At 37.4% G+C, this 22610-nt stretch overlaps 2 long non-coding RNA genes across 2 annotated transcripts; both read right to left on the bottom strand.

The window, feature by feature from the left end:
- Nucleotides 1-1117: 1117 nt before the first annotated feature.
- LOC134202147 (uncharacterized) lies at nucleotides 1118-2303 on the bottom strand. Its single transcript, XR_009977162.1, has 2 exons — nucleotides 1589-2303; nucleotides 1118-1521 (listed from the first exon to the last, which is right to left on the bottom strand). It is a non-coding gene; the product is annotated as an uncharacterized LOC134202147 (long non-coding RNA).
- An 848-nt stretch (nucleotides 2304-3151) lies between these two features.
- On the bottom strand, nucleotides 3152-21581 carry LOC134202134 (uncharacterized). The gene is made up of 3 exons (XR_009977155.1): nucleotides 21292-21581; nucleotides 21168-21224; nucleotides 3152-3341 (listed from the first exon to the last, which is right to left on the bottom strand). It is a non-coding gene; the product is annotated as an uncharacterized LOC134202134 (long non-coding RNA).
- Nucleotides 21582-22610: the final 1029 nt, after the last annotated feature.

Below are 22610 nucleotides of genomic sequence, written 5' to 3'. Positions count from 1 at the left end.
GATAGTCTAACATTTACGGCATTATCAATAAGGTACCAACTTCCAGCTACAACCTACCAAGTTTTGTTTTAATCTATCAAAATACTCGCGGTTTGATCGAAATCTGTCGTAATTTGGGAACACAATAATAAAGTAGGAAAAGAAGAGAATTCAGAGCGCTTAAATATTTACAATGATAATGCTAGCATCTTGACGATGTTTCTTTTCTGTAGCGGGATAAACAAACATTTTATTGAAAGACACCATCTTCCAAGTAAAAAAAGTCTCCTCAATATCAATAATCATCGCCGTTTTCACCATGATCACTTAACTGAAGCAATCCTCAAAACAAAATTCTTTTTTTGATCATATAATTGAGTTATTACTGCTGTTCCCTATCGATCAGGTGGAGGACGACTTGCGGACCCTCCGCAGACTGCGTGGTTGGCGAAGTGCAGCCTTGAACCGAGCTGAATGGAGAAGTCTTTTATGTGCAGCACAGGCCACTCCGGCCTTAGTCTGATGATAAATAAATAAATGCTGTTCCCTGTACCAGTCCAGCATTCCTTCCATAGCATTCGGCTATCACAGCAACTTCCGTGGTGATAATTGCGTTAGGAATCGCCGGTTCAGACAGGATCAGCGACATGTCATACTGGCATTCTTTCCGGTGTTTTACCGGAAATGAGGAGAGCAGAACAGATGGTATTATCACAAGGAGATACTATCGCAACTGGGAATATAACTACCGAATCTACAAAATATTGCAACTACCGTTATTACGATCATAACAATAAACATTACTATTGTTACAGTAAGTGAGCGAGTTTTCATTATGATAATAAGGCCGGAACAAAAATGAAGGAAGGATCTTTTGTCCTATTGGTCTTTGGATAACAAAGGGGGTTGGTATGGCTAAATTGATAAAATCGTAAGACTCATCAGTTTTCTTTAAGATGTTTTGTAAAAGTTCAATATTTTACTATTTTTCCAATAAAATTTTGAATCCCCCCTCAAATAATAAAATTAAGTCACAAAAAATCGAGGGGGTGGAGATAGAAGAAAAAAATAATATTTGTAATAATATTAGGCCGGACTTAATAATATGGAGCAAAAACAACAAACAAAAACATCTCAATTTGATATTATCATGATGTATGGATCATATAGTGATATCAAAATACTGATATCTTGTATTGAGTAACTTGTTTGATAAAACTCACATTGTGCGATATAAAGATTAAGAATACCATAAATTTGCAAAAATCGAGAAATCCATAAAGTCGTAAAAAACCTGCTGATATTCGGTATATTTATAGTATTTTTCTTCTCAACGATAAAAACCTTCAAATAAATTGAATATCTGATAGCCTATTTAGGCTACAAACAATGAAACAATTTCACTGGGAATTAACTATTTTATCATTCTAATATTCAACATACCACCTGGAATAGCCTATAGTCTCGGTGTTCGAAATCGACATTTGATCGACAAGTTTGAATCGATTGTTTGGTAGCCTTGCAAGCCAGAATTACTAGTATCTGTGAAGTAGAAATCAAATAATAGAAACTTTTTTTTTCCTGAAATGCGTTTGTTCTTACGACCTACCTTATCAATTCAACGTAGGACAAGCCGCAACAGGTCGTGTAAATTCGGCGGCTTAACAATGGTTGAATCTGATATGATAAATTATTACTTATTAATTGTTTTTGCTGTAGTCCTTATATTGAACAACGACGATGTTTTCATTTTAAAGCTGGCTTGTAATTTCCGGAGAACTGTATTGCGCAGTTTTGTTTAGAGTCCCTTGCTGGCACCGGACGATGATCAGCCGCCCCTGACATGGAGAACAGACGCTGTTGAGAGCCGCACCTCTTTGGTGAACAGACGCTCGGTGGAGGATCGTCGTGACAGATCTGTTTAAAGTCCCACCCCACATCAGGACTGGGCTAGTGCGCTTTGAGAGCCACAGGTCGCTTTAGTAGGGCCCGTTACATGCAGCTTTTTATAGATGTTGATCAGAGCCCACTGTTAAATCACACTACATTTTTGGCTAGCCCCACAACTCGCAGTAACCTGGGAGGGTCGTCAAGCCCTTGGACATAGTCCCTGCTGCCCCCTACATATACATCCGACTGCTCAATCTTTCACTAACGCTAAAGTTGATATTTTTGGTCTGCCTGTCGCTTTTTTACGACTCATGAGTGTCGTGTCTGCCTCTGCCGGTAGGACGAATTTTAGTTTTCTAACAGCGACTACCAAAATATGCAAACAGACATTAGTTTTAAAAAAAGAGTAGCAAGTGCAATTACATTTGTAGTAAGATTCGTTTGTGGTTTCAACGCGAGGCAATTGCCTGAATGTCGAAGCATATTGGTAAAAATGCGGGAATTTTGGGTGGTTGAACCCATCGATATCTTGTGAAGTCACATCATGTTTTCCGTTTCCTGGTACAAGACGTACGACCTCCTTTGATCCAGATTATGTGTAGTTCAATTTTTCCCCTGTTGGAGCCAATCGAATGCCTTCCGTTGATCACTCAGTTTAAAACTCCTTTCTCGTGCAATTATTCGATCGGGATCGCCATAAGCTTCGATTATATCCATTATGCGTTCTTTAAAATTTCCGAATGGCTCTTTGTGGCGTTTTGAAAAATTATATTTAATTGATTTATTTAGAGCTTCTAACGCATTGTTTGTTGCATGCATACCCGGTGCCGCCGACTCCAACCATTTGGCATGGTTTGGGTTTTGGACATATTTTTCGAAGAAGTTCGTGAATTGGGCAAAGCATCGATATTTTTCCTGAAACAACTTGCCTGAAAATGACGGTCGGTCTGCGCCGCTTGCAGCACGCACATGTCCTTGCGTATTTCCTTTTTTTTCGGCTGGTACTTCAGATGATTTTTGAACATTTTCGCACACTTCCATAGCAGTTCAATTATTGATTGTTTCCCCGAAAGCTGCCCTAGCTGCATTCTTCAAAGCCAGCTCGCCATCGCTCATAAAAGTATCGATTCTAATATTCAATCCCAAACTCCTACATCGTTCCACTATCGCGCGGAATACAAATAGGTAGTCTGTTGTCTCCTGGTTGGACAAAATTGCGAAAGCAATTGGATGCACATGTCTCATTGCATCAATTACACAGATCACTAAGAGCGGGTACCCCTCCATTGTCACTTTGAACGTGCAATCGGCAGATATAACGGAGAACTGTTCTACAATAGATAACAGTTTTTTCGAAGATACTACAAGTCTGAACTTATTATTCTCTCGGTCGATATCAATGGCTACAACAAATCCTTCTCTGTCATCTTGCGGGAACGGTAATTTTGATGTTGCCCACGATGCAAGCTCTCCTGAATATATGAAAAAGAAAAACAATCCATTGAAATAGCTACTGTTACATATAATAATACAAAACTACAATTACACATATTACATAACATTGCATAGAACACCATTGATGTAGTACAATTAATTATAATTTGCTGTTTCAGCGTATCATTACTAAATTGAAATTTTACCGGTGGCAGCGTGATTGATCATTTTAAGGCAGCGGTGGCTCCGTGGGTCGACGTGAACTAATTTGATGCGTCAAAATTTTCAGAATTTCTTCAAGTTCTTCAACGAATTCCTCAGGAAGTCGTTGGAAGTCGAGAATTCCTCGGAAGTTCCTCCGGGAATTCCTCCGGAAGTTCCTCCGGGAATTCCTTCGGAAGTTCCTCCGGGAATTCCTCCGGAAGTTGCTCCAGGAATTCCTCCGGAAGTTCCTCCGGAAGTTCCTCCGGGAATTCCTCCGGAAGTTCGTTCGGGAATTCCTCCGGAAGTTCCTCCAGGAATTCCTCCGGAAGTTCCTAAGGGAATTCCTCCGGAAGTTCCTCCAGGAATTCCTCCAGTAGTTCCTCCCGGAATTCTTCCGGAAGCTCCTCCCGGAATTCCTTCAGAAGTTCTTCCCGGAATTACTTCGGAAGTTCCTCCGGAAGTTTCTCTCGAAATTCCTCCGGAAGTTCCTCTCTGAATTCCTCCCGGAATTCCTCCAGAAGTTACTCCCAGAATTCCTCCGGAAGTTACTCACAGAATTCCTCCCGAAGTTTCATCCAGGATTTCCTCCAGGAATTCCTTCGGAAGTTTATCCATGAATTCCTCCAGAAGTTCCTCTAGGAATTCCTCCGGAAGTTACTGCAGCAATTCCTTCGGAAGTTACTCAAGGAATTCCTCCGGAAGTTCCTCCAGGAATTCCTCCAGATGCTTTTTCAGAAATTCCTCCGGAGGTTCCTACAGAGATTCCATCGAAAGTTTATCCAGGAATTTCTCGATAGTTCCTCGGGAACCTCTCTCAGAAATACCTCCGATAGTTCTACCAGTAATGCCTATGATGGTTTTACCAGGAATAAGTTTAGAAGTTTCTTCGAAAATCCGCCGTGAAGTTGCTTCATAAAATACTCTGTAAGTTCCTCCAGGAATCTGTCTGGAAGTTCCGTTAAGAATTCCTCCAGATATATCCACCAGAAGCTTCATAAATTTTTTTTCAAGAATTCCTGCAGAAGTTACTTCAACGATTTGTCTGTAAATTCGTCTAGGAATTCTTCCGGAAGTTCCTCTAGAAATTCCTCCAGGATTTCCTTCTGAAGCTCCTCCAGGAGTTCTTACGGTTCTTCCAGAAAATCATCCAAAGGTTTCACCAGGAACTAGTTGAGAAGTTCAGGAATTCTTGGGAAAGCTTCTCCAGGAATTCCTCCGGATGTTCCTCCAGGAATTCGTTCAGAAGATTCTCCAAGAATCCCTCTGTCAGTTCTTTCTGGATTCTTTTCAAAGCTCTATCCAAAATTTCTCCAAAATTCCTCAGGAAATTTCTCCAAGAATTCCTTTGCAAATTTCTTAGCAATTTCTTCGAAAATTCTCAAGGAGTTCGTTCGGAAGTTCCTCAGGTAGTTCCTCCGGAACTTTTTCCAGGAATTCATCCGGAAGTTCTAAGGATCTATCACAAAATTTACCCGTGAATTCCTCCAGAGGCTGACCTGGGGCTTCTTTAGATTTGTTGTCCATATCCACTCGCACAATCCTGAATGAATTTGTTCTGAAATTCGCATTGGAATTCCCCCAGAAACTCTTCATAAATTACTTCGAGATCTCTGCTGAAATATCCTCCGAACTCCTTTCGAAACTCACATAGAATTTCTAACCTAAGTCCCACCCGGGAGTTCTTCTGGAAATATCTCCAGGAGTTGTTCTAGAAATTTTTATAGAAATTCAATTGCGAATTCCTCCAGAAAATCATGAAAATCAAGAAATTTCCCCATTTACGATCAGGAATTCCCCTGGAATGTGCTAATAAAATTACCTTGGAAACTCTTCCACAAATACTCTCGCCTTTTCTTTCTCGAGTTCCCTCATGAATTTCCGTGGAAATTTCCTCACGATTTGTTTCACATATCCCTCTATAAATTCATCCAGAAATTTCTCCGAAATTTATTTTGAAATTCTCCCAGGAGTTCCTTAAGGTATACTCCTTAAAAATTTCCTCAGGGTCTGCTCCGGTAAATTCAAATATAGTATATTAACAATATAGTCCACTTCGTAAATCTCCATATATTAGGCAACGGACAGCATAATCACACCATCTTGCGTCTCAAAAGGTAACTAACACCGGAAAACGATAGCCAAGGGGTGTGTTTATTGTGAAAATTATACTGATTTTTTAATTTTAATTAATCTGAATTACCTTTTTCAATTTTTTTTAATTTCAGATATTAAAATAGAGTCATGGGATGATTTCAGCATATTATTTTGACATATTATATTGAATACAGCATCATACGGCAGCGCTATTATGCTGTCTGTCGAAATCAGCCAGAGTGGACTATATTGGTAATCTAGTATATTTGGTAAATTCTATTTCAGATGGAATTCACGATGAAATATGTGCGGGAATTTTGAAGGAGCTTTGAAACAATTCGGAGAATTTTATTGAAGAAGTTCTTGAAACAAATCATGAAGGGAATTTTAGGATAAACTCATGAGATTTTTCGATGTAATTTCGGATTCATTTTCCAATGGATTTTATGGAAGAATTCTCGAAAAAAATACGGAAGAATTTATGCAGAAATTCGAATTTCTGTTTTTTTGTCCCCAAAGAAATTTTTGGATGAGAAATAAAAAAAAATATTCCAAATTGAATGAATGGTATTAAATGGGATTCTGATATAATGTCAAACCACATCAATGGAATTTTTATAAGAATTGCTGAACGTGTTCAGTAGCAATTCCTTACATTTTCGAAAAACAATTCCCACATTTTCTGAAACATTGAATTTCAGCTGGATTTCTTAGACTGTTGCCAAAAAAAATCTTGCTCTATGGGCAGGGTTATTCTCAAATTTTTTAATTGTTACTTAATTCAATTTGGCCTTAATTCAGGAAATGAGACGCAGCCTTAGAAAATAAATTTTAATCTTTGGCCGAGCATAGTTGTATAGTAAGAAATTTAGTGACAAGTTGACCTTACCACGTTTTTCGTAACCATTATCCTACTGCTTCAATAACCCTTCAAAAGCCATCGGCGTGGTAAAAAATATTAAGCGGCGTGGACAATTTGTATGCGTGGCGTGGCGGCGCACAGGTCTAATAATTACAGTTTTATGATGACTTCAAAACCAATTCAAACTCTGTATATAAAAATGAGTTTGCAGACAATATAACTCACGAACGAATGAACAGATTTGCAATTTTTTGCTCTAATCGGTTCGACTTGAAAACAGTCTTTTTTAGCATTGTAGCATAAGCATTTTTTTTCTGTCTTTATTAACGAGACTTTCAGCCCGTGGCTGGCTCGCCTCGGAAAAATGCTATTTACAATTTAGTTATAGTTCATTTGTTTTTCTTACTTCTAGTGAGAACTAGTGAATTTACAATGGGATCGTCTAATTCGTGCTCGCTATCATTCTCGGTTTCTTCCGTCCCGTCAGTCTGGCAACGCTGCCTCCGGAGTCCGCCATTTTGGAGTGTTCTCTTTTCGATCCGCTGACAGCCGTCGCTTGTTTGCCGTTTGTGTTTCGACAGACTCACTCTCTGATTGATCTGCATTACCATTGTTGGAGATGGTATTATGTACGTCGTCCTCACGTAGACACAATTTCGTAAATTATGAAATTGGACATTTATCATGTCCTTTTTGTTCAGTTTTAGTTCTTCGCACATGAATTTATGCACCACCGATGCATCAGGACCAATGAGAATAGATACTAAGGTGAGGAAATCCATATCTGAATGCGTGATATTCGTGTATAGCGAAAAAGCTCTCACTACTACATTCGACGAGCTCCTTCCATTAGAAGCCGTGCAATTATGTACGTCACCATTTTTTGTTTACATTTTCCATCATCTACTAATACGCTTGCATTTGGTCTTCTTCCTCACCTTAGTATCTATTCTCATTGCATCAGGACGTTTAGGCAAAACATTAAAATCAATAACCAAAGTATTCTCTCTTTTTGCATCCATTTTTCACGGATAGAGAAACGCGACCGATTCGTGTTAGGCGAGACTGTCAACTGAGCATTAGCATTAGCATTGAGCAATTCGCACAAATTCGTAGGTGGTACAAGCCAAGACTATTGTATGAGAGTAGCATTACTTCAATCCGTTACCACAGATATCGATTTGGGATTAATCTTTATCTCTTAGGTGGAAGCAACGCACTCTCCAACAATCGGTATCTGTCCTGGCCACGTCCTTGCAGATGCTGGGGAAGGGAAAGATTATTAGTTGGACACCTACTTAAGAAAGATGCAGAAAACTCTAAGATCTCTTATAGGTGCCATGGGAGGTTTTGGAATTGTTAGTATGAAAGCTATAACAGTAGGAATTGTTTTGGGAGAACGTGAAACACATAAGGAACTAAGATAGAAATACAAAAAGTAGGAAAGGGACGAGCCTGGGATTGAACCCATGACCTCCTGCTTATAAGGCAGAAGCGATAGTGTGCAGTACTCCATTTGATTCTGGGTACCTTGCGTGGACACGGCGTGCACGCAGCGTAAAAATCCGCTACGTGGAGATCAGCCCCAAATGATTCAAAACTTATTCTACACGATCAATATTGATTTATTTGCATGGAGATCAACAATTTGTCTTTTATTTCACCGTGAAAAGCATGAAAAGAATTTGAAAATGAATCATGCTCTTTTATTGTTGTGGATATTGTTAGTTTTGCTGGATACGAGACGCGCCGATAACTTTTTAGTCTCCTTCAAAATTTTTGCCAACGTCCTTAGTCTAAATTCATGTTAGTTTAAAGACAAATCATGAGATACTGCATGAAAAATAGCACTCAATATTGGAAAATGATGTGATCATTTAATTATTTGTTGATCTGACAGATCTTATGAACATTTCTGCGACGATTTTGGAGATATTTTGCTTTGCGACGATTTCAAATCGTCGCGGCCGATAAGGTGAATTTATAATATTTTCAATTATTAAGCTACAATCGTATAAAATCATTGGTGTTGTTGACGATTGTTGACATCTCATGCAACTGACAGCGGTCTATCTGCACACTGTACTCGCGGGTATGGTGGCTATTTTCAAACTATGGACTTAACCACGAGCGTCTTCTGACACGAGTGACATCCGCTGCGGGCTGATGAACATTTTAGTGAGTTCGAAGCTTTCTAGTTCACCGGAAGTTCATGTTGATGTTCATTTTATGTAAACTTTGCCCGCAGATGATGACTGAAAATCGACGCGTGACGTGATCGTGGGAGTTAGATAGGGATGTCCAAAGTTTCTGTTAATAAAGTTGCGCAAAGAGGATCTTCTTACACTTATTCTTAATGATGCTCATGTTATTACGCTGGAAACTTTTTCTTTTCGTTCAATCCTTCAAGTGACTTCATGGGAGTGATCACTTTTAAAGATTTTGAATTCGATTACCAAGTTACCCACAGAGTGGAAACAAGTGAGTTTCTTGTTGCTACTTTATTGGGGGGTGTATTGAAGTGTTTTTATCTGTTGCTAAGACAAATCTAATGCATTTTAAGTTCTTTTGATTTAATTCGCCGTAATAATCATTAGGCGATAACAATACTTCCGCCTTACCAACAAGTATTTGTTTACTTTGCTCGATAGGTAGACGGTTTGACAGTTCAATAGGTAGATTTGGCTTCATTCTTTGCGCAACTCTATATAATACACTCTGAGGATGTCAATAGCCTGATGTTTCTTTATCATTGATTCGTTTTGACGCTTTTCAAAACGCCCCAATTAGCGAAAGATATTCGTTGGCTGGGGTGAAGTCGTGCCCAAATTAGAAAATGATCAGAACTGACGAATACAATTTTTGAATTATTTTCGATCTAAAACAAAAGTTTATCCTAATCATTGATCAAAAACTATCCATTTTATTTGTCATTTGTTCAACATCCAATTTTCGCCTAAATCATAAAATAAACTTATTATTCTTGAGTTTGACAGAACCAACCAAACCTCGTGGTCAGTGACATTGTACTACGACTTACTTAGGTGGTCTTGTTGTGTAGAAGTTATCACGCCTATCTAGAGAGTAGGAGGCGAGGGTTCGAGTCCCTCTAAGACACATGGATTCTTTTTCGCATAATTACAGCAGTATAGCTGAATAATATGCAATTACATTATGTTACCATTCGCTAACTGGGCTAGAACATCAGTCCAGTTAACAAGTGCCGCTTTTTAACTGGGCTAACGAGGGGATTCACAATGCATTGTTATGATCGGTGTTTTACATAGCAAGAGAAGAATATACCATTTAGAAGCCCCTCGGACGAGTAATTTGGAGCATTGAAAGCTGTAGATGGCAGCATTTACCATGAAGACCTATGAAACTCTGAAAGTTCTCGCAGAATTAGATACAGAATGTAATGCTGAAAGCCGCGAGAAGATTAGAGTTTATCCGGCAAAGTTATATGCTTTTTACTGGAGGGTTGTATGGATGAATCTTTTTCTTTCTTTCTTTTCTTTCTTTCTTACTTTTCTAGGAAAAAAAACGAAATTTGCTCAAACCACACTTCAGAGAAATACTAATAACTTCGCCGGGTGTACTCTAATCTTCTCGCAGTTTTCAGCATAGCATTCTGTATTAAATTCTGCATAAACTGAAAGAGTGTCATAGTTCTTCATCGTAAATGGTACTATCAAACTAAAAATAACTGTTTTTCGATGTTTCTCCATATATTTTTCCATAATAATGTCCACAATTAGTTTAGCACCGCCCAAATGTTGACCGATTTGGCTGAAATTTTGTCCGAATCATCAGGGCATTAAATAGAACGGAATATCAAAAAAATTGAAATAAGTTTTATTCTATACTAGCTTGAGCCACCTCGTTTAAGGCTGCAAACGATAGTACATCGGCCAAAAATACATGAACCGATATTATTTAAATTCGAATAATAGTCAATGTCAGTAAAAATGATATTTTTGTGTTTAAGACATTTTAAGACATTTTTTTGGCAGAGCAACTTCTGTTGCTGAAAAGACAACATTTCAGAACGAATGAACCATCAGCAGAAAATGTCAGGCCCATATATTAACTGTCAAAAAATTAGACGAGCTCCATGCGGTGTTTTGCTAGTGCGTTTGAAACCACGTTATACCAGTTAATCTTGCACGTCAAACAAGACCGTAAATGTCGAGGATGCATTTTCTATTTACACAGTTGTTACGGAGATCCTGAAATATTTTCCGCGCCAAATCCGCGCCGACTAAAATCAAATCCGCGCCATTTCCGCGCGACATCAAATCCATTTCGCGACAATTCCGCGCGACTTAAAACTAAATTCTAAAAAAATAAAAATTTACTGAACGTCTTCTTTTTAAGTTCGTTTTTTATAATTCTTATTCTTCAATGATTATACATTCCAGCAGGAACTTAGCCTGCTTTTCAATTTAGCATTCTATTAGCATTTCCTCTACATACTAAGTAACCCGCAGTTAGTCCCGGGTAGACGATAATAGCTCATTAACAGTAAAACAATGATATTGATAACAAAACATGATATGAACTTGTTTGAAATAAGAGTAAAAATAACAAGCAAAAATAACAAAAAATTGCACCGAAATATCATAGAAATATCAGGTTTTGCTATTAACAAGAACAAACTAATAGCTCAAGATATTGATAAGTTCTTGTTAATGGAAAAACCTGATATTTTTATGATATTTCGGTGCATTTTTTTTTTTTTTATATTTTCGCTTGTTATTTTTATTCTTATTTCAAACAAGTTCATATCATGTATTGATATCAATATCACAGCTTCTACCCGGGGTATTACAACCACTCTAGATGGTCCTATTCATTACTAGAAGTACTGAAGCTAAGTGAACAAGAACTAAACAGCCGAAGCTATTTCAATAAGCACCGCTTTTCAAATCAATACCAAATTTACCTGAAATATCTGCTTTTGTAAACAAAGATTCAAACGTCGATTTGACAAATCTGATAGCACTCCCATGCAAACCAACACCATCAACACATATAGGTAAAGGCTTCTGCTATCTGATTATGGTGTCCGTTTGCGTAGGAGTGCCTTTAAATTCGCCAAATCAACGTTTGAATCTTTGCTTACAAAGGCAGATAAGTCGTTTTGAAAATTTAGTATTGAAATGAGATGATGGTTTTGGCATGTTTTGTTCCATTATTGTCAGTTGATTTTTTGTTGATCGAACTTTGTAAAATTCGGCACAAGACACATTGATATACAAAGAATGTTCAGGTCATATTTGATCATGATTGATTATAGATAAATTTGGCAAACAATAATAAATCTGCCAAAACCGTAATTTCTTCTGAATTATGCAACTTTGGTGTAATTATTGATCACAAGACAAACTTGGGTACAGATTAAGGAATTTGACAATGCAGCTCCGGTTTTAAACAAAACGTCTGTTATACAATTATTTGAATTCGTTTCAAGAAACAAATGATACAACATCTACCCTGGTTGCTCAAACTCCGTTGATTTTCCAGTCAGAATACTGAGTTTCAAGCGTAAATTCCTTCGGAAATTTCTGAGATTTTTTTTTCAGAATTTTCAGCACAAATTACTTTGGGAATTCGGTAGAATAATTTGCGTGAACTTTAGAAAAAAAAATAGTAGGTTATTTGTGCTTATTGTCCTTTGATTCTTGCAACAAGTTTCTCTAAGAGTTCCGACAACATTTTTAGTGGAAATTAATTTGTAATTTTTTGATCACACCATAATTTCAGCCAAAATCTCCGAGAATATCTGCGAAAACTTCTCCGAGTACCTCAGAAATTTTCTTGGAATTTCTTCAATAATAACTTGCGGAAAATCTTCAGAGCCTATTTGCGGAAATCTCTTCATGAATTCCTGCGGAAATCGCTTTAGAAATTTTTGCAGAAATTGAGGAAATTCCGCGGAAGTTCCTCCAAAAAATTCTTTATAATTTTTTGGATCTTAAATGCTGTAAAAATCATCTTTAGGTAGTGGAAAATTATTTACAAGGATCCTTTTTTTTAGGATGTTTCTTCGTTGATAATCCTGTAAAAATGCCATCGGAGTTATCCAAAAATATCGCCAAAAACCTTCAGAAATAACTTTTGAGAATCATCTTCTAATTTTTGAACGTCTTTTTGACGCATCTGCATCAAATCAAAGAACATTTTTGTGTTTTCTATTGTTGTATAAACCCTTATTTGTTCTAGATGAATGTCATGAGAGCAATATAAAATGTTCTAACACTATTAAGGAATTCCTGACAAGAAATAAACAATCAGAAACTAACAAATAACTTGGAATTACAAAGAAATTGACAAGGTGAAAATGGGTTTTCATGTCCTTCAATGTTTTGCGATGTTTCAGTATGGATTAAATATGGCAACTAGTGGCGTCCTTCTCTTCATAACATTTGTTTAAAGAATGCTTAAGAGTTTAATACATACCTTTCGATAAGGGCTTGGACATATTCGAAAAATAAAATTAATAGCTGTCCAACGTAAGTTTTGTTCTCAACAACATTTGTTAATTAAAATAAAGTCCATCTAGATAGACATAAAACTAATTTTCAAATAAATATCCTTAGATCTAGCATTTCATTTACACTGGATTCTGTTTTTACACGATTTACATTTTTTCAATTTTACACTCATCCTAAATGCTTAACGCATATTAATTGTCATGTGATTTTTCTTTGATTTATTCTGGATTTTTTGAAACATGTTGCGAAGATTTTGGTAGTAAGTTGAAGCAACACGATCAAAAATACGAACGAAAAAAAATCGTGTAAAAACAAAATCCTGTGTATTAATTTTTTTCCTAAAACTAAATCCGCGCCAAATCCGCGCGAAACCCCAAAATCGTTATGTAAATCCGCGCCAAATCCGCGAAAACCGCGAAATCCGCGAAAATCGCGAAATCCGCGTAGTCGTAACAACCCTGTATTTATTTTTAAATTTCAAATTAAACAATGTGCCTCTCAATTTCTGAGTTGGAAAAAAATCTGACTCGTTCAGGATGATTAGCTTCATCGTTCCCTGAAAGAAAATCGGAAATTGATTCTTAATTTTAGGACCCAATTACAAGAAACATTGCATTGAAACCGTGAATCATTAATTTATCGATTTTTTGTGTTTGCTCAAGCTATGGACGATCATCGGTACCCATAAAGGATAATGACACACACACATACACAAGCCCATAGGAGTGCCAACCGGCCCATCAGGATTAACACCAGTGACCTCCTGATTATGGTATACACGGTAAATAATCATCACGCTCAATTTAACTGTTCTATCTATTGAATGTCTAACCTTGAAATCACTATGGTTGAAAGTGATACAGTCATACCTCGATATAAGGCAACCTCGATATAAAGCAACCTCGATATAACGTAACTCGATATAAGGCAATTTTTACCTCGATATAACGTAACTTTTTCTGATCATAAAATTCAAAATTATATATTCTGTGAATGCGTATGAGTTCCCATTAATACAAACGGGTCTGCACAAGTGAAAATGAGTTCCCGTGAGTACCCATTGGTGACCGTGAGTGCTCTGAGTAAGAATAATTGCCAGCGACTGCGACGATTGGAACTAATAATTTTTAATGAGCTGATGAATCACAATAATTTCTTATTGGTGCCAAAGAATTACCAAAACAAAACCGTGTAAAAAAACTGGTTAGACCCCTAAACCGACGTAAAAAATTACGTAAAAAAATTTCTCGGAAAAAAACGCTTAGAATTTAAAATCCACGTAAAAAAGAGCACAGTGTGTCTAGTGTCACAATAAGTGAAAAAATGGGAAGTATTATGTGAAAAAAAATCATTCGATTTCGGCAACATATGTAAATGTTCCGAACGTGTTGCCAAAATCGAATGGATCTGTACTTGAAGCTTAATTTGATCATATTTGCTTATTTTCTAAAATTTACTCTGAAACTTTTTTAAGAGTACCTGCCGAAGTACAGGACAATTATTGGACCATTTATGCAGCATTTCTAAGGAATTTTTCTTCTCCTTTTTCTTATTAATAGAAATTAATTGGTTTGTGTTTGTACCCGTATAGCATGAAAACAACTGGATGGATTTACTTCATTCCTTTTTGTCTTTCAACATTTTTTCATAAATTTTATTAAAAGAAGCGGAATTTATTCAAGTTTCAGGGTCTTCATTTATGATTGGCCACTTTGTACCGGAGTTATTCCGGATTTAAAATGGGTGTTAGCTTTTGGCCATATGCCAGAACGCATACTTCGGAAATGATTATTGACCCTTGAACCGGTACATGGTAACACCGTTCACCGGGCCAATCGAATATAATACGGTCCAGGAAGTACAAAACTACCATAGAATGCCAGCACTTTTGAGATCATGAAGTTTGATATGCCGCATGATGGGGTTTGCTTATTTCCCAAAATTGACCTTTGAACCGGTTCATGGTAAAACCGTTTACCGGTTCCAACCGGTTCAAACACGGTCCAGGAAGTTCAAAAGTACCATGGATTGCCATAACCATAACGCATAACATAGTTTATGCGTAGTTTCTCTTCAAAATATCTAAAATAATCATTTCCGAAGTATGCGTTCTGGAATATGGCCAATAACACTCATTTTAAATCCGGAATAACTCCGGTATAAAGTGGCCTATCCTAAAAATCCATAGAGCCCTGAAACTTGAATAAATTCTGCTACTTTTGGTGAAAGTTGCGAAAAAATGTTGAAAGCCAAAAGTTACAGCTAAATAGATTTTTATTTTCGTTTCCAAAAGGGGGTTGGTAACGGAAGGGTTAAACAAAAGCAAAACCCTGAAAACCGACACGGGACTTTATTGCGAATTGAGTGAGTATATTTTTACATTCCATGGCATTAGCAATGCATGGAATCAGACCGTCAGGTTCTGCCGTGGAATATCATAGAAAAATGTTAAAATTTTGCTTTGAAAATGTGATTATGTTTAACAAGTACACTATTAGTCATTCTACCTTATATGGTCAATTATGAGATTCGTCAATGGAGACCATCAACCATCAAATGAAGTCCGTTTTTAAATGAAAGTTGCGAAAAGAAAAACGGGATGGCAATAGCAATTTTTAGTTCTAAAGAAGAACTAACAAAAGGGTAAATTATTTTGAAGAAATTTACATAAGAAAGATTGAATTTACCTGTTACATGACTAAGAATTTATTTTTCTTGGTTTTGGGAGCTATACTCATTTTTATATTGAACAAAAAAAAATTTTTTTTTCTGCTTCGATATAACGTAACGAAAAAAAAAAATCGAGTTGCCTTATATCGAGGTATGACTGTATTCCTTTGATTTTGGAGTGATATCACACCTTTCTAAAGTGCGGTAAATATAGACAATTGGGTCCTAAAATGAAGAATCGATTTTCGATTTACTTTCATGGAACGATGAAGCTAATCATCCTGAGCGCGTCAGAATTTTTTCCGACTCAGAAGTCGAAAGGAATATTGTTTTATTCGAAATTAAAAAATAGAAGGAAAATGCTTCCTGAGTTGATTTTTTTTATTTTGTGGTTTTACTATCAAAATATTGTGCACGTCAAATGGAAGTGATGGTTTTTTGAATGTGAAGAGCTCCAGCTATTGGTATTGATCTGATTATAAAGTAGTGCAAATTCAAATGCAGAACAGTTCGCATGGACGTGCTTATTTTTAACCGTGATAGATAGGACTAGGCGCCCGAATAGAAAATACAATAGAAGTACATTGAAATATCATAAAATTACAATACATTTTATTGATGAACATTTGAATCTATTGTTCTTCTATTGTACCAATAAAATTGCCTTATTGTTGTTCCAATTGTTCTTGAGTGGCCAATAAGGTCTATCGTGCTTCACAGATTCATTAGGAGTGTATTCGTGGAAAATCACAAAGAAAAAGTTGGCGCGACATAATTTTGTTTTGCAAATGTTCCCTCCTGCATGTTTTCCCAGGGAGCTTCGTGAGGTTCAGGGAGTGGCCAATAAGGTGTTTTGTATTTTACAAAGAAACAGAAGAAAAGTTTATTGGTGACAAACCGTGAAGAATCGTAAGCTCCTCCTACATTAAATTTATTAGGAAAAATCTCTTTATTAAATAGAATTGTTAGATGATCATGATTAACTATAATTAGTTTAGCTTTTTTATCATTTTTTAGAGCTGCTTATACTTTATTTTTATTTGCTTATAGTCAGCATGGGAAAAGATATTCTGGAGTAAATTTTTTTTCTTTAAGAAGAGTTCGAGAATTTTTGTTATTAATATTACATTGATTACCTTTAAATTTATTAATTATAAAAAGAAATTTTTGTATATTATGAATTTAATTTATTTAAATAGTTTAATAAAAATATTGATTTGTGGAGTCAATGATATGAATAATTTTTCATTTTAGATCATGTTTATTAATTATTGTAAAAATAGATTTTATGTTTTATTTATTATTAGATTTACACGTTTTCCCGACACGAATGTCATGAAAATGGTAAAGTGTCATAAATACATAATAATAATGACACGTTTTAATCTAAAATCGGAAATGTTCCCTTTTACATATTACTACGGGACACTCCGTTGTATTCCGGAAGTGGCCAATAAGGTGAATTGTCTGTTATAAAATCGTCAGAAGATTATTCGTAAGAAACTTAGAAGATGGAGCTGTCGCATGACACGTTTTGGTCTACAAACGAAAATAACACTCTGTGAGGCACCAAAAGTGGTTAATGTCTTTCACCCTTTACAAAGACATCAGAAGTTTATTCATGAAAAATTGAGCTGCCGCATGACACATATTGGCCTACACACGGAAATGTCTTTTGTTACAGGTTCCCTTCCGTGGGGTTTTCCGCACTCTACAGACCCACCATTCGTTAGAAATAACAAAGAATGAGCTGTTGCATGACACGTTTTGGTTTTGGTTCGTAAACGGAAATGTTCCCTACTACAGGTTTCCCAGGGATTTCCATGAAGTACCCGAAGTGGCCAATCAGGTCTTTCACCATCTACAAGGATTTCAGAAGTTTACCCAGGAGAAATCATGAAGAAAGAGCTATCGCATGACGTGTTTTGTGCCGAAAACTGAAATGTCCCTTCCACAGGGTCGCTCAGGGCACTCCGTGAGATCCCGGAAGTGGCCAATGAGGTCTTTCGTACTTTTAGACTAACCAGAAGTTTACCCATGAGAAACTATGAGGAAAGAGCTGTCACATCTTATGTTTTGGACCAAAAACTAAAATGTCCCTTCCACAGGTTCCCGCGGGGCTCTGCGTTAGGTCCCGGTGGCCAATGAGGTCTTTTTCACTTTTCAGACATACCAGCAGTTTACCCGTGAGAAATCATGAAGAAAGAGCTGTCGCATGACATGTTTTGGGTCGAAAATTAAAATGTTCCTTCCATAGGCTCCCCCGGGGCACTCCGTGAGGTCCTGGAAATGGCCAATGAGGTCTTTCGTACTTCTCAGACTAACCAGAAGTTAACCCGTGAGAAATCACGAAGAAAGAGCTGTCGCATGACATGTTTTGGACCAAAAACTAAAATGTCCCTTCCACTGGTTCCCCCGGGGCTCTGCGTTAGGTCCCGGAAGTGGTCGATGAGGATTTCCGCACTTTTCAGACTAACCAGAAGTTTGTCTGTGAGAAATCATGAAGAAAAAGCTATCGCATGACATGTTTTGGGCCGAAAACTAAAATGTCCCTTCCATAGGTTCCCCCGGGGCACTCCGTGAGGTCCCGGAAGTGACCAATGCGGTCTTTCGTACTTTTTAGACTAACCAGAAGTTTACCCATGAGAAACCATGAGGAAGAGCTGTCACATCTTATGTTTTGGACCAAAAACTAAAATGTCCCTTCCACAGGTTCCCTCGGGGCTCTGCGTTAGGTCCCGGAAGTGGTCGATGAGGATTTTCGCACTTTTCAGACTAACCAGAAGTTTGCCTGTGAGAAACCATGAAGAAAGAGCTGTCGCATGACATGTTTTGGGCCAAAACTAAATGGCCCTTCCACAGGTTCCCCAGGGCTCTGCGTTAGGTCCCGGAAGTGGTCGATGAGGATTTCCGCACTTTTCAGACTAACCAGAAGTTTGCCTGTGAGAAATCATGAAGAAAGAGCTGTCGCAGTTTTGGGCCGAAAACTAAATTATCCCTTCCATAGGTTCCCCCGGGGCACTCCGTGAGGTCCCGGAAGTGACCAATGCGGTCTTTCGTACTTTTTAGACTAACCAGAAGTTTACCCATGAGAAACCATGAGGAAGAGCTGTCACATCTTATGTTTTGGACCAAAAACTAAAATGTCCCTTCCACAGGTTCCCTCGGGGCTCTGCGTTAGGTCCCGGAAGTGGTCGATGAGGATTTTCGCACTTTTCAGACTAACCAGAAGTTTGCCTGTGAGAAACCATGAAGAAAGAGCTGTCGCAGGACAGGTTTGGGGCGAAAAACTAAAATGGCCCTTCCACAGGTTCCCTCGGGGCTCTGCGTTAGGTCCCGGAAGTGGTCGATGAGGATTTCCGCACTTTTCAGACTAACCAGAAGTTTGCCTGTGAGAAATCATGAAGAAAGAGCTGTCGCAGTTTTGGGCCGAAAACTAAATTATCCCTTCCATAGGTTCCCCCGAGGCACTCCGTGAGGTCCCGGAAGTGACCAATGCGGTCTTTCGTACTTTTTAGACTAACCAGAAGTTTACCCATGAGAAACCATGAGGAAAGAGCTGTCACATCTTATGTTTTGGACCAAAAACTTAAATGTCCCTTCCACAGGTTTCCCCGGGGCTCTGCGTTAGGTCCCGGAAGTGGTCGATGAGGATTTCCGCACTTTTCAGACTAACCAGAAGTTTGCCTGTGAGAAACCATGAAGAAAAAGCTGTCGCATGGCATGTTTTGGGCCGAAAACTAAAATGGCCCTTCCACAGGTTCCCATGTATCGCATTGAATCAATTATTTTTTTCCTTTTTAATATCATTGATCACCAGAGGAAAACCATCATGAACATTGCATATAAATATTATATGAATATCGGAATATGAAAGCTATATACTCGAACATAAACTTTATTTACCTGTCATGACATAAAAGTTATAAATCCACACATAAAAACATTTGTTCAGCTTCTTTTGAATATTATGTTCTGCGAACATATCTCTTATTGGAAAGAACAAATTGAAAATCTATGTAGTTTCAAACATAAAGGTTATAAGGAAAATCAGCTCAGTGTATAAAATTCTATCTATAGATAACGAATAGTTGTAATTAGCAGCCTGGAATAGTGGGAGTCACTATAGAGCAGAATTGGATGCAGTAGAAGGTCGAACAGATGAAGAGCCTCTCTATCGCTCAGCCGGGTGGACAGCCGACATCAGCTCAGTTCCAGCGGTTCCAGGTGCGATTTTCAATGCGTTTGATCCGGACGATAACACCTTTAGAGAGCAAAATAGACAGTGTCGTACCCCAAAATGTAATAATAGTTCGCGATTTAAGTAACAATATTCATGGGAACCACTGTCAAAAGTATCGGAAACAAAGAATAACTTTTAAAGACAATTTGGTGTCTCAGCAATCCAGGGTTACAATATGATCAATATGTCAGGTCAACAGACGGTCTTTCAAATGTTGTGTGGATTATAACTAAAAACTAAACGATAATTCATTATTAGGATATAATGTGCTTGCATTTCAAACTATCATGAAAAACATTAATATTTTGAATTTAACCAATCAATTTTAGATAATTCGAAGATACGAGACGAGCCAGCCTTGGGCTGCAAATCTCGTTAATAAAGATATAAAAAAAGTATACTTCAAAAATCGCTTTATCCAAGGCTTTATCCGAGAGAGAGTAAATATCCACGAAATTCGCGAAAAACGCGAGAATCGTGAAATCCGCAACTGTTGTAACAGCCCTGTAAATTCAATTAGTGCATATTAGAAACCACACATAAATTTCATTTTAATATAGATTTTATTTGTACTTCGCCTATAGTGGCCTTGCAGGTACTATAATAAACATCATATCAATACCAAATTTTCAAAACGACTTATCTGCTTTTGTAAACAAAGATTCAATCGTCGATTTGACGAATCTGATCGCACTCCCACGCAAACCAACACCATCAACAGGTAGCAGAAACCCTCACCTACGTTTTGGTGGTGTTGGTTTGCGTGGGAGTGCCATCAGATTCGTCGAATCGACGTTTGAGTCTTTGTTTACAAAAGCAGATAAGTCGTTTTGAAAATTTTGTATTGATATGATCTAAATTAATAGATTTTTAATAGAAATGTGCGGATTTTTATCAATGTGCAGTAGGGAAATGACGGCTTTGGCAGGTTTTGTTCTATTTCTGTAACCAATTATGCTCAAATTTGGCCCAAACATTCTTCACATATCAAAGAATATTGTGGCCAAGTTGCATAAAATTTGGTCGACAAACCTCCCCTGGCAATAATAGAACAAAACCTGCCAAAGCCGTCATTCCCCCTAGCTGAATTGTTTCATATTGAAAATGGTTCAGATTGTGAGGGACAAATGTGAGGTTAGGTTAAATTTCGTTTGGCATTTCGGTGGCACAGTAAGGCCATGATAAATATTTTAGGATGACCATGATAAATATTTTAGTAACGCCCTTGGACGGTTTTGTTGTAAAATAGAAAACCCCGTCAGTAAAATAAAACCACAAATAACCTGGTACTTACGCTTTCTTCCCGCCCCGCTGTTCCGATCGAGTCGAGATGGCATGTCTGATTTAGCGCCTGAAAAAAGGCATTTGTTTTAGGATATTTATTTAGTTTTATAAAGTACATGTAATAAAAGAATTACCTGCTTTTTTCGTAAAAAAATAAGTTTGGCCCGGCGCATTCTCTCTAACGCCTCCTTCGTTGGGGGGGTCATCGTATGACCTTATCAAAATCAGCTTATACTCTTATACTTAGTTTAAAATATATATATTTTAGCTTAAAACTACACTGCTAAATCACTTAAACAATATAACTAAACTACTAAATTGATGTTAAATTACAAATTGATGAAAAAAGAATTTACAAATTAGACACTAAAGAAAAATGCACAGCATTCGAACACGCTTCCACAGTTCCACCGCTTTCACTCGTTTTTTTTCAACAAAATGGCGACGGCGTACCGACCAGGGTGGCCAGAACCATTTAGGATAAATCGGTAGATTGACTGTGAAAAAATCGGTAGAATATCGGTAGGCCGGGAAAAGGGTCAAATCTAAAAACACTACACGTAAAGAAAAAAAAACCGAGAAAACCATAAAGTTATGGCAAAAATCCATTCGAAAATACTATTGTCGTGCTTATCCTTTTTTTAGATTCTCGCGGCGGTCTTACTCTCGCAAGCTCTACTGCGAAGATAAACGTCAAGATAGCCGCCGGGTTAAAAGATAGGGAGATTTTTTCCGCTCAAAACAAAACCACGTGCTTTTCGGCAAATGACAGCAGTGTTCGAATGTATTGGTGAGAGGCAACAGGAGTCACTGAGTACATTGAGAGTGTTTCTCCTGACAAGTGCATACGGTGGGTAATATTCTCATTGACTCTGTTGTGTTTAGTGGCTGTTGCGATTACCTGAGCGGCAACCAGCAGGAAGCCGCAGGATTCTATATTTTCTCGAGACGCATAATATTTAATACATTTCATTATGCCACCTAATGAATGATCCTATATACCAAAAAGCTAATAATGTTCATGATTTAATGAAAAATTATAAGTTTTGGAATGTATGTGGCTAATGCAATGTATAAGTTTTTTTCTTATGCATACACAGAAAAAAATTCCATGGTAAATATTACTATTTTGTAGACTACGCCATTTTTTATTTAAATTACCACCAATTTTCCACTGAATCAGTTCATGTAACAACATCCCACAGTTGATTTTTACTGCGCGCATGGTTAAATTAAACGGGTTTGTTGTCTGGTGAAAATCGTCGGTGCATATTCTTAAATTAACCCTCGGAATGGGAGTTTGGACCGCAACATTTTTTTTCTGTGTAATAATAATTAATAACATTATTGCTCTTTTTGCACCTTATGTGAGTAGTGTGAGATCTCACAAATATAACACTCAAACAAATTTGATTTTTTCGTGAATATTAGGTGTGTATGAGTGCTCATTCTG

The sequence above is a fragment of the Armigeres subalbatus genome, unplaced genomic scaffold, assembly GCF_024139115.2.
Source record: "Armigeres subalbatus isolate Guangzhou_Male unplaced genomic scaffold, GZ_Asu_2 Contig1035, whole genome shotgun sequence".
Taxonomy (NCBI): Eukaryota; Metazoa; Arthropoda; class Insecta; order Diptera; family Culicidae; genus Armigeres; species Armigeres subalbatus.
This window is presented reverse-complemented; position numbering and strand designations above follow the sequence as displayed.